Source organism: Pelmatolapia mariae, linkage group LG3_W, assembly GCF_036321145.2.
Source record: "Pelmatolapia mariae isolate MD_Pm_ZW linkage group LG3_W, Pm_UMD_F_2, whole genome shotgun sequence".
In the NCBI taxonomy this organism is placed as follows: domain Eukaryota; kingdom Metazoa; phylum Chordata; class Actinopteri; order Cichliformes; family Cichlidae; genus Pelmatolapia; species Pelmatolapia mariae.
Genome location: NC_086229.1, coordinates 14,451,562 through 14,465,414, shown reverse-complemented (window position 1 = coordinate 14,465,414; position 13,853 = coordinate 14,451,562). Strand labels below are relative to the sequence as shown.

At 40.0% G+C, this 13,853-nt stretch overlaps 1 protein-coding gene and 1 pseudogene across 1 annotated transcript in view; one reads left to right on the top strand and one right to left on the bottom strand.

The window, feature by feature from the left end:
• The window catches only part of LOC134620724 (oocyte zinc finger protein XlCOF6-like), a 95,285-nt gene that overhangs the window by 13,495 nt on the left and 67,937 nt on the right, over positions 1 to 13,853 (bottom strand). The gene's annotated exons all lie outside the window — the stretch shown is intronic.
• On the top strand, positions 4,568 to 6,421 carry LOC134615972 (nuclear factor 7, ovary-like; annotated as a pseudogene).

The window sequence follows — 13,853 nt, the reverse complement described above, 5'->3', positions numbered from 1 at the left end:
TCTCGAGGGGTAACAAGGTGCAGTTCAGTTTCTTTTCTTTCCTTGATATTATGGTGTGTCTTTCTCCACCTTTGCATTGACTTCATATCAGTATTTATTTATATCACGAAACTGAACATAAATCTCAACAACTCGAGTAATTTTAACTGTACAACTTAAAAATCAGGTAAATAGAGTAAAATCAACAAATATTCACATTAATAAATCATTTAATCCATTGACTCTACTCACTCCTGTAACTGGTACTCAGTCTACTCTTTATATGAGTAACAGGACTGAAAGTAATAGCAGTGAGTTTTTAGCATACAGTTTGCAATATAGCCACATGGCATCCTTGCTAGTATGAGGACAGTGAGCACAATCTAATGATTTTCCCCAACATTGTATTTTTAAAATAATCAAATAACAACTAAGATATAATTAAGGTAATGGGGCTGTATGTTGATATTCAGCCATAGTTAAAATATCAAATAAATGAGAAAACGTACTTTTGGTCTTTGCATGGCTTTTAAAAGATTCACCTTATGCAACTTCCTGTCGTGCATGTGATTTCTGCAATGTTCCACATTTTTTACACGGGATAATATGTTAGGGTAACAGGACTGGGTGAAAATGCACACTGTGAACCTGCGGTTTGATTCACACAGAGCGACTGTGTTTGTGAAAGTATGAGGGCTGGTGTGACAAAACCAACGACCCGACACTACGTGACATTACTAACGTGTGGGGGCGGAGCCAAGTTGCCATAAAGCGCGAGGTGCGTTCCAGTACTTTATTTAAGGAGAGTTCCCAACTGAGGGAGGCACGTGACCCTGTGTTGCAGGTTAACTGTTAGATTTGTTTACAGACTCCACTCTGTGTGTTCATCGTGTGTGGATCCACAGATTGGTCGTTTTCACGAGCGGTCTTCTCAGTCTGTCAGTGTGTCTGCGGTTTGACATGATTAATGACCTCGGCAAAAAGAAAGTCTCCAGCTCTGTAAATCCACACACTATCAAAATTATCTTTAGACAGAGAAAAACACAGTCTGAGGGGGCTGTAGTGACGTGCTAAGAAACTAACTCAACTAATTAGAAACTAAGTAATTAGAAATACACTTAATCAGCAGTGGTGATGTTTTATATTCCCCATAAGATCTGGGGACCTTGGAAAGGTGTTACGAAGGGCCAGAGAAGAGAGTGGCTGTTAGTGAATCATCCAGCAGGTCGGTGTTGAAGTGTTGAGTTTTAGATGAATCTGATTTTGTCTTTCAGATCAGGGAAGGAATACAGAAGTCAGGAGGTGGAAAAAAAGCAAAAAGGCAAAATCCAAGCAGAGTTCAGTTAAAAGCTGTGGGGCACAAAGATTACAGGGCAGCAAACAGAGGCTTTGAGACATGTTGTAGACAAAGGTGGGTTGATTGCACACAGGCCTGTTATGTTGTAAACTGTTGGGCTGGGAAAAGGAGAGACTTGTGGTTAAATCACACCTTAATATTGCATAAAAGAGTGATGATCACATCATGTGTACATCTCAAATAAAACCTAATACAGGTACTGTTTCATGTCCACTTTAAACACAGTGACTGCAGGTCCTCCTACATGTGGTATGACTGTAGTTGGCACGTTGTCAGTGCAGATATTTTCACTGCTGCTTATTCTCTGGCTTATGCTAGTTTTGCCCCACTCAGGAAATAAGGGACTAGTTTTTGAGGATTGATTCATAACTCCGGGAGAGAAACAAAGACTTCAATGATGCTGTTCTAGGCTGTCAGTGCTGTGACAGGTCTATGGGAGAGTGCAGCCTGTCTACCCATTTTAAATTTCATTTCAATTCAATTCAATTTTATTTATATATCAAATCACAACAGCAGTCAGCTCAAGGCACTTTATATTGTACAGTAGATCGTACAATAATAGATACAGAGAAAAACCCAACAGTCATATGACCCCCTATGAGCAAGCACTTTGGTGACAGTGGGAAGGAAAAACGTTAAAGGGATTGTTGGCTCAGTAGAGCTCTGACTTTTTGTCAGCCTGGCTACAGTGCTGAAGAGAAACCTGGGGTTGTTCCTATTTTCTTCAATCAGTGACGAATAGTAAGATGTTCTGGCTTTGCGGAGGGCTTTCTTATAATGCAGCAAACTATTTCTCCAGGCTAAATAATGATCCTCTAAATTTGTGACACACCATTTCCTCTCCAGCTTACGAGTTATCTGCTTTAGGCTACGTGTTTGAGAATTATACCACGGAGTCAGGGACTTCTGATTTGAGACCTTAGTTTTCACTGGAGCTACAGTATCCAGAGTCGTACGTACTGAGGAGGTAAAATTATTAACAAGATAATCGACCTCTGTTGGAGTAGCGTTCAGATAGCTGCCCTGCTCTATGTTGGTACAGGGCATTGAAGATGATAACAGTGGGTGGATTATATTCTTAAACTTAGTTACAGCACTTTCAGAAAGACATCTACTGTGATAAAGTCTACTCTCCACTGCTGTGTAATCAATTATTGTAAATGTAAATGTTATCAGGAAATGATCAGACAGCAGAGGGTTTTCAGGAAACACTGTTAAATGTTCAGTTTCTATGCCATATTTTAAAACAAGATCAAGAGTGTGATTAAAGTGGTGGGTGGGTTCTTTTACATTTTGAGAGAAGCCAATTGAGTCTAATAACAGATTAAATGCCATGTTGAGGCTGTCATTTTTAGCATCTATATGGATGTTAAAATCACCCACAATAATTATTTTATCTGAGCTGAGCACTAAATCAGATAAAAAGTCTGAGAAATCAGAGAGAAACTCTGTGTAAGGCCCAGTTGGACGATAGATGATAACAAGTAAGACTGGTTTCTGAGTTTTACAGCTGGGGTGGACGAGGCTAAGCATCAGGCTTTCAAATGAATTAAAAGTCTGTCTTGGTCTTTCATTGATTAATAGGCTGGTGTGAAAAATTGCTGCCACACAGCCCCCTCGGATGGCATTATTCAGTCTTTTAATAACATTTCTTATCATTTCTATGCCATTGACATTCAGCCTCATCAGCTCAATAGTCTGTCCACCCTAGTGCACTGCTTAAATCAGGGGACTGATTCACTCTGTAGCAAATACTTTGTCTTAAACACCAACAAGACTGAGACCGTGATCATAGCTCCTCATGAACTACAAATATAAAATTGGTTCTTGCTTCTTTTTGTTCAACTTTAAGTCCAACACTCAAAATCTTGGTGGAATATTTGATTCTTCTCTGGGCTTCAACTCACAGATAAAATCTGTCTCGTTCCTGTTTCTTTCATTTAAGGAACATTTCTAACTGTGACATATGGTCTCCTCGGCTGAACTGGAAAAAACTGTTCATACATTTGTGTCATCGTGTTTAGATTATTGTAATGTCCTGTTTACCAGCCTGGACACATCATGTCGTTCTCGCCTCCAAGTTATACAAAATGCTGCAGCCAGACGACTAACATGTTCTAACAAGCGAGCTCACATTACTGCTATTTAATCTTCTTTATATTGGCTCCCAATAAATTTCAGGATTTGTTTCAAAATTCTTGTTTTAACACACAGAACACTAAATGATCACGTCCTCGATTATTTATCTCAACTTCTTACAAAATATATGCTGCTCGTTGTCTCCGTTCACGGACTCATGATGTGTTAGTTGTTCCCTGTACACGACTAAAGACTAAGTGTGACAGAGCCTTTCAGTCTGTGGCACCAAGGCTGTGGAACAGTCTGCCTCCACAACTACGTTTAGTCCACTCTGTGTGCTCATATATACAGATGCTGATAAACACATGTTTGTATTTGGACCCTGTTACTGATCAGGACCTGCTGTGTGTTTCCTGTCCACAGGTCTACAAAGAGTCGCACTTCCTGCTGTGGTTCAGATGTTCAGCGTGTTGCTTTGTTTCTCACATGTTGGCTCCACGGTCTCTGCTGTTGTGGACTGATGTCATGCAGCAATACAGCTGCTGAACATCTGGCCTTGTTTTGCTCCATCAGCAGATATTTGACTTTTAGATCACATGATATTTGCATGCAACCTTCAAACACGTGTGGAGAATTCATTATTTCTTTGAAAGGTTTCTTAGTAAATAACAGAAAAAAGAAAGTAAGAGAAAAGCAAAACTTTAATTCTATAAAGAGTAAAAATTCCACACACATGTAACTCACCACTGTGTGAACATCACAGGTGAGAAATCGTTTCTCTGAGTCAGAGATGAGTGTCAGTAACACAAAAGTAACACTCAGTGTCATGCAGTGACTTTTACACAACCAGATCAGATGAACCAACTCACACTAAAACATGCATTTTGCTGCACTCTTTACACTTATTTCTTTTCTTTCTGCTCTTTTATATATTTTGTAAAACCACAAAAAATATTTTATATCAGAAGCAATTTTTCTCAAACTGCTGCATCACAGCTTTCATGCTCTGACCTGCATGTGAAATGAGATATGCTGTCATACTCACACATTTATAACAGGAAGTGGAAAGAAGCTCAATCTCTCACGTCACTCAAACGCGACAAACCAGGAAACAGGAAGTTCTTCGTCCTCAGTAAAGAGAGACGTACAGACGATCAGACTGAGTTCAGACCAAACTAGCAGCTTCCTCTGAGTGAGTCCAGCTACAGGAGAGAAAAGTGGAAAACTCCAACACTGCTGCTTCAAGCTGCTGACGCTCCACACACTGAATGTGAGTTTGAGCAAAAACACGACTCAAAGGAAGTTTCAGTGAAGGTCGTAGAGGAGGGAGGGGAGCCAGGACTGACTGTACTTCCTGTCTGCTGTTTTCAGCTTCACTCACAGACTCAATGGCTTCCAGATCAGAGGAGGATCTCTGCTGTCCGGTCTGTCAGGAGGTCTTCAGAGATCCTGTTCTTCTGTCATGTAGCCACAGCTTCTGTAAAGACTGTCTGAAGAGATGGTGGAGAGAGAGACCAACACACGAGTGTCCAGTTTGTAAGAGAAGATCTTCAAAGGATGAACCACCTTTAAACCGAGCTTTAAAGAACCTTTGTGAGTCGTTCTTACAGGAGAGAGATCAGAGAGCTTCAGAGACTCTCTGCAGTCTGCACACTGAGAAACTCAAACTCTTCTGTCTGGACCATCAGCAGCCAGTGTGTGTCGTCTGCAGAGACTCAGAAAAACACACCAAGCACAGATTCAGACCCATCGATGAAGCTGCACAACAACACAAGAAGGAACTTCAGGAAACTCTGGAGCCCTTAAAGAAGAAGTTAAAGGTTTGTGAAGAAGTTCAAGTGAAGTTTGATCAAACAGCAGAACACATTAAGGTCCAGGCCTGACACACAGAGAGGCAGATTAAGGAGCAGTTTAAGAAGCTTCACCAGTTTCTAGCAGAGGAAGAGGAGGCCAGGCTGGCTGCACTGAGGGAGGAAGAGGAGCAGAAGAGTGGGATGATGAAGAAGAAGATGGAGGCTCTGAGCAGAGAGATAGCAGCTCTTTCAGACACAGTCAGAGCCACAGAGGAGGAGCTGAGAGCTGAAGACGTCTCATTCCTGCACAACTACAAGGCTGCAGTGGAAAGAGTCCAGCGCTGCCCCCTGCTGGATGATCCACAGCTGCCCTCAGGAGCTCTGATAGACCAGGCCAAACACCTGGGCAACCTGACCTTCAACATCTGGAAGAACATGAAGGACATGGTCTCCTACACTCCTCTCATTCTGGACCCAAACACTGCTGATCCAGAACTCATCCTGTCTGAAGATCTGAGCAGTGTGAGAAGAAGAGGAGAGAGGCAGCAGCTTCCTGATAATCCAGAGAGGTTTGATTCTGCTTGCCTTGTCCTGGGCTCTGAGGGCTTTAACTCAGGGACTCACAGCTGGGATGTTGAAGTTGGAGACAGTACATGGTGGATACTGGGTGTGCTAGCAGAGTCTGTGCAGAGGAAGGGAGACATACAGTCTGGATTATGGAGAATATGGTTTGATGAAGGTGACTATTTTGCACTCTCACCATCAGCTCCTGTCACTGCTCTCTCATTCCAGCAGAACCTCCAGAGGATCAGAGTGAATCTGGACTGGAACAGAGGAAAGCTGTCGTTCTCTGATCCTGATACTAACACACACATACACACCTTCACACACACTTTCACTCACAGGATGTTTCCATATATTAACACTGTTTCTAAAGTGAAGGTGTGTCCGTTGAAGGTGTCAGTGTCAGTGGAGCAGATGAGTTGAGGATGATGATGTTTCTAATGTTGTTTCCTGTCAGTGAATTGAAGCTGTTAAACTGCAGCTGTCCTCCTGCTGCCTCGTTGTTCCAAAGCTCTTTGTTTCTCTTTTAGTTCTCACTGTTTCTTTCTGTTTCTGCTGTCCACCTTTTCACATGGAAAATCATTTCACTGTTTCTCACTGAATGACTCCCCAAACTAGATTTGAAATTCTATCAAGTTTCTAATCATTACAAGTGCTTCATGTTTCTATTTGATGTGTGTAAATGGAGATGATTTAGTTTGCTGGGATATGGACTGACATGTGTTGAATGGGAGGAGCAGTTTGTTGTTGTCTTCTTGTCTGTTTATGACAACAATAAATATGTTGTTGAAACAATGATTCATGTTTAACTCCATATATGAAATGTTTCTGATCTTTGAATTCTGTTTGATTAAAGACTTTCTTCATGACACAAATGAGATTTCAGTGTATTAATAGAACTAAATAAGCTCAGAGTTGAAAGGCTGGAGTATTATGTACGTGCTTCACTGTCAGTATCTTCAGGGGGATTCAAAGGGAAACATCAAACTGCTGTAATGAGATAAACTAGTTGGGCTGAACACACTTATCTGTAGTTTGTCTCCATCCAGGATCATCAGAATATAATGAACATGTGTGAAGAGCCAAAAAATGCTGCTCCCCTCTCAGCATGATGAGCTCCAGCCTTTGTTAACAGGACAACAGGAAACATGAGACAACTTTCAGAGACAGTAACCAACTGTGGCCACAAGATGGCAGCAGCTGATCTGAGATCCTTTATTGGACAGAACGACTCTGTGACGTCATCAGAGAGACGGCCTTCACTTTGATAGATCTGACGTCATGTCTGCACTGCGATGATGAAAGCTGATAAACACATTGTTATTGATCCATGAAATCACCTCTGTCCTCTCAAGTGTAGCTGTTTACAGAGCTAAAGAAGTCCTTCATCAGCAAAACAGACAAACATGGATTTTCTGTATTAAGTGACGTCATCCTCACTCTAACCTCTTACATACATTCTGTTCAGTTTTCCTGCTGTAAGAAATAAACTGTGTGCAAATATAAATGCAGGGAAACATCCATTAATCACAGGTGAGCCGTTTGTTTCTGACTCACATTAAATGAGGCTTCAGGTGTAAATACCTCAGAAGTGTTTCTGAGTTCAGTAGAACCAGACCCAGTCAACCATCATGGCATCCACAGCACTACACAATGCAACAGAAAGGCCTTCATCATCTGCTGAAGCACCTCTGAACCACGACGCTCTCCCTGCATCTAAAAGCTGTTAGTCAGGATGAGATGCTGCTGTGATCGCTCACAGTTTACCTGTGAGATCTTTGTAAATATTGTCTTTGTTTGTGAAGGAAACACCTTTAGTCTGTTTGTATTTGGAGTGCAGATCTGGGCGTCCATCACTTTAACCTGCACACGTTTAGTTATTGAGTGTAGTTGATGTTTGGCAGCATTTTATAAGTGACAGTTCATGAACAGTGCAGGAACAGAGGACGCCTGACCATCCTACCTGTGTCAGTAAGAAAACTTTCATCACAACTTCACACAACTGAAACCTGAATTCTGTGTTGCATAGTTTACTAACAGTGTGTGCTAACACTGAAGTTAGCAGTTTGTTTCCTAAGAGCTGCTGGGACAAACCACAGTGAGCGGCTACAGAGTTTTAGTTAAGGTGGTTCTAATATGTGACCTGTTGAATTATTTACAGGGATTTATTTTTCATTTAAAGCATCATTTGTGAAGTTTTTATGAAGTTTAGCTCTTTTATGTTCTTTGTGTAACGTTTAGATTTTCTTCTCTTGTGTTTTAACTCTTCAGGTTTCCTGTAACAGAGATGTAAACCACCGTTTTCTGATGGTGCTGCACTGTGACATAAACACTGCCACTTTATTAGGTACACCTTGCTGACTGCAGGTTATAACCCCTGCTGGAAACATCCCCACAGATTTTGATCCTTATTGACATGACAGCACCACACAGCTGCTCCAGATGCTGCAGGATGCTGGTCAGTTATTTTATTATTATGTTATTTGTATATATCAATATCTTTTATTCAGGTGTGTTCTTCGTGTAACGTTTAGATCAGTGATATTTGACTGTCCTGTTGCTCCCATTGAAATGTATACAGCCTATTTAAAATCTAAAACTTATAATTGTCTGTAGCTACTGCTGTTACCACTGTCCTGTTTGAAATGGATACTAACTAGCTAACTGATTGAATGCCCATTAACCTTATAACTCCTGTTGTGTGTGTGTGTGTGTGTGTGTGTGTGTGTGTGTGCGCGTGCATGTGTGTGTGTGCGTGTGTGTGTGTGTGCGTGCATGTGTGTGTGTACAGAGAGACAGCCAGGTTCATAATGGATGTTAGGAAGTTGATGTTTTCTATTTTTAAAAAAGGAGCCTCATTCAGGTAAAAGTGTAAAATCATGAAATGGGGTCAATGCAGTTCTTAAGCATTAGTCAGCTGGGAAAGACTCACTCACAGCTGACTAAATGCCAGATTTTCACTTCAGGAAGCACACAGCCCCACTCCACTGTTGGCCAACGCCCTCAACGACTTTTACTGCTGGTTTGATGAGACATCAAGCAGCTTTCACAACTCAATAGAGAATTGCCCAACAATAGAGGCACTTTGGTCACTCATGGTAAATGGACTGATTCTTATATAGCACTTTTCTACTCTCCCGGAGTACTCAAAGTGCTCTATACAACAAGCCATATTCATATTCTCACAAGCAATACCTCTATACTGAGTGCTTTCTAAATACACTCACACACATTCATACTCCGATGGATGCATCGGAGAGCAACTTGGCGTTATTATCTTGCCCAAGGATACTTGGCATGCAGACTGGAGGAGCCTGGGATCGAACCTGCAACCTTCCGATCAGTAGGTGACCTGCTCTTCTTCCTGAGCTACACTGTAAAAAAGAAAATGTTGAGAAAACGTAAAATTTCTAGGCAACATGATGCAAGAGATTTTTGAGTTTTCTCAACTTTTGCCAACTCTTGTTGACTTAACTAAGATTTTCAAGTTCTGTCAACTTGGATCTACTTGTTCACCTAATTAGGATAATCCTGTAAGTCTAACAAAGAAATTCTGGTTTCAATGCCATGTATTTTTGCCTTCACCAAGCAAAGATATTCCTGTTGAATTAACATACAATTATTCCTCCAATGTCATGTATTCCTAAATTCACCAAACACAGATATTCTTGTTGAATAATCATACAATTCTTACTCCAGTGAGTTGAAAATTTGCCTAAATACATAAAGGAAAATGTATGCTGTTATCGTACTTGAAAAAACACTCAAACAGATATAGAATAAAACAAAGCACCACTGAATGTTACGCAAAAACGTATTTATTCTGTTTAACAGTGCTTTCAGTATATTTCAGAAGGTCATGGGTAGTGGGGTGAATTTCTGTGAAAAAGAAAAAAAAAAAAAAAAAAAGCAAACAAACAGAAAAAAAACGTGTTGCCAGTTTCTTTTGGGTGCTTTGAGCACCCCAGCAGAGACATTAAAATTCAGTCCAGAACCAAAAAAGAAAAGTGTCCAGCAGCTTTGTCATTCACGCTCACACCCTGACTGTCTTGTAAAAGCTTAACTTAACAATTGCACACTAAATAGGGTAGTGCAACAAACAATTGCCTATGTACCCAGACATTGATATTTTACATGGGCTTAACATGATGAACTACAGAAGTTAAAAGTTATTAGAAATGTAACCATCAATGAACAGTAAACTATCAGGTAAAATATCAGTTCTATCCTTCAGGTGGAGTGAAAAACACTATAACAAATCTTTTAAAATCCTACAAGACAAAATTTCACCATATATTCTCAACAATACAGATTCATCTGACTAAAATTTACATTTCAAATAATCACTTATCCACTTCACCTTCATATTGACCGACCAGGTCAAAATGAATCATTCTGTTTTGACTGTTCCTTCTTATTCCTAATTAATTTTAACAGTTCAAACACTAAATATGCAACTCTATGTAACAGCTGAATGATTATATAGAGGGAAAGGGGCTGAACTACTGTTTTTTTAACATGACTCTACAATGCATTTGAACAGGTTTAAGAACAAGTTAAACTCATGTCTGGCTTCCCCATTAACAGTCACAGCAAAACTTTTCATAACCGTATTGTTTGACATCCACACTTTTACCTAAGAGAGCAAGCTGAATTGAACAAAGATTAGATCGAAATCTGGGTGGTAAATTAAGAACTACACAATATACTGCAGTAATCTTAAGACGTTTTCTAGAGGTGCCCAGTGGGTTACAAACTTCAAAATCATCAATATACAACCCCAAACTGATACATAAGTTTTGTTGTCCCAGTAACTTATTGCCCTTGTAGTACTTGCCGTCTTGAAATGACTTAAAGTGTCCAGATAAAGCTTCTTGATTAAATACAATTTGGTCCAAAAAATCTGCCCGTCTCAGTAAAGTCTCAAGTATCTTAGTGACAGATATATAAACAAAAGAGTTTTTATGAGCTGTGTTGTACAGATACTCTGTGGGTTCTACAACAGAAAACTGCTCTTTGAAATATATATTCCTTCTGTGATCTGTAGATAGGGGACCTTTCGCCGATGTTGTTAAAAGCAGTGGATTAGTTTGAACTAGGGCATTAGAAATGTCTTGCAAAACACAATCATTTACTTCTATTTCATGCTTTGAAAGGATCTCTTTGACACTGGTGAGAGTACGAATGTTAGAGAAAGAGAGCAGGTTATGGAAATCCTCTACAATCTTTTGTGTTGCAGCTCGAGAAACATGCAACACTGTTTGCATACACAGAAAGAGAGATGCCAGTTTGTGTTCAAGTGTCTCACAATCCACATCCTTTACAATCTTGTCAAGCTCATCTGGTCTCACAAAATTATAAGCTGATGTTCCTGCTTCACAATCAGATTGCTCACTTTCAATTATCTCATCTTCAGAAACAGTTCTTGCAATTGTTCGAAAATCCTTAAGTGTGCAATTTTTATGGTTTCGACTTCTGTGAGAACTGAAGGTTGAGCGAATGTTTGTTTTAAAATTACACCTTAAAAAGGGACATTGTACAGTTTCTCGGTTCTTTAAATGATGTCCAAGATGGTTCCAAAAGGTTTTCTCACTGCAAATCTCCTTAAAATCACACAATTCACACTGAAATGTTGAATTTTTGTGGATTCTTACTATTGAGTGTGATCTTGAGAGGTGTGATCGTAATGCTCCAGGTGTTTTAAATACACATACACAGTCTGTGTGAATGCATGGCCAATGTGCAGCTTGTCCGTGACGAAGGCTGAAATGTTTCAGAAGGGTCTCTTGACTGGAGCTTGTGAATTTGCAAAATCGGCACTGCATGAAATCCACCCCTGAAACACAAGAGACATATTTTGTCAAAAGCACTTTTGCAATGGGATAAAACATCCATATCTAACACACAGAAGGAATCCATGGATGCAGGAGCTGAATACATCAACACGCCAAACCCAGAGACATCATGAAAAAAATATGTAAGGAATCATATTACTTACATATGACCACTTGTCTACTATATCAAGTATATGATTGATAACATACATTACATGTAACATAAATGCAAGCTGGAATTCAAACAATTCTTTGTTACTATGATAAAAAAAAATGCAATAACTATATAAAAATAATACCATCTGTAACATAATATACATCAACAACACACAATCATTCCTTAAATATTGTCTCCTTCCCCATTATGTAAAAAGCTCTGAAAATGTAGCAATCTTATGATACAGAGCATGAAGTACAACTTTAATTTGTGTGTGACAATTAACTTACAGTACATTAGGCAATCTTACACCAGCTGACAAACTGTCAAGTCAGCTTTAAACATTACTTTAAAGTAACAGTGTTGCACCGGATAAACGATGACTATTGAAAAAGTAAAAAACAATATTAGACAATATGCAAGTTACTTACATCACTGTCATCTAATTGGGTCACATATCCTACATCGACCCATGAAAGCGTCTCTATGACAACGCGTGCTTGGCCCAGTTTGTTGGTCAATGTTAACATAAAGTTTTCATGCAAAGATAACATTGAAACTGATTACAAAATGGGTAAGAAGCTAATAAGTTTTACCATGGTAGAAGTGCTGTAAAAAGCCAGTGTGAGATACCGTCATTTTGTGATGTCTGTCTAAATATCAGAGTGTTTAACATTAAACATTATTTTTTGCGCTGGGCCACTACTCTGAGCTACAGTGGGGCAAAAAGTATTTAGTCAGCCACCGATTGTGCAAGTGCCCCCACCTAAAATGATGACAGAGGCCAGTAATTTGCACCAGAGGTACACGTCAACTGTGAGAGACAGAATGTGAAAAAAAAATCCATGAATACACATGGTAGGATTTGTAAAGAATTTATCCGTAAATCAGGGTGGCAAATAAGTATTTGGTCACCTCAAACATGGACAATCTCTGGCTCCCACAGACCTGTAACGTCTTCTGTAAGACGCTTTTCTGTCCCCCACTCGTTACCTGTATGAATGGCACCTGTTCGAACTCATCATCTGTATAAAAGACACCTAACATTAACAGTGCAGTGAATCCTGCTTGTGCCGTGATATTCAGGACTGCAAACCGAGCAGCATCACTGACTTTCAGCTTGTTGTATTTGTGGATATACGACTGACTTTAATTATCCAAAAAATCATCTCATTCTCTGTAAGAGTAAGGTGAACTATATATATATATATATATATATATATATATGTATATATATATATATATATATATATATATATATATATATATATTTAGAAGTAAAGGCTTTAAAACCAAGTTAATGCTGAAAGTACAAACATCACTAATGTCACATAACTTTGCCGACATTTGGCCAACAGTAATGTTTTAATGTTCTTCGTTATTAAACATTCGCACATAAATAAGTGACATAATATTCAGTACTTACTTTTGACAGTTCACTCTTCAGCAGCTCCCTTCTGCCGTTTTTTTTCGGCAAAATTATCCACACCCACCGCTGTGCTATGAATTGTGGGATTTATGGGACCACGAAGCGTGCACCGGACCTCGCTTGATATTTGGGGAAATCGACGGTGCATTTGGAGTATGCATTTGAAGCGCACTTTGAATCGTCGTCGCGTGGCATGCGTACTTCAAGCGTGCGGTCTCTTAATTGGGTGATGGCAAGCTACATTGTAGCCACAGCCACCCTGGGGCGCACTGACAGAGGCGAGGACACTGGCGCCACCGGGCCCTCTGACCACCACCAGTAGGCAAACATGGGGTTCTTGCCCAAGGATATTTGGCATGCAGCCAGGAGGCAGCCTGTGATCGAACCACTGACCTTCTGATTGGTGGCTGACCAGCTCTGACACCTGAGACACAGCCATCTCAACTTCTGGCAGGTTAATGTCTGACCTTTGGAGTGAAACACACCCTTAGTTACAAGAAATAACACCACTGTCTGTAACAAAGTGAATTCACCTTAACACCACCTGTGTGTGTGTGACTGCATTACACTCCCACTGCTGGGAACCTGAACAAGAACCAGAACAAAGTCTAAAATAGAAGCTGACAAACAGCTGCACCACCGAGTGACACTTTATTTTATA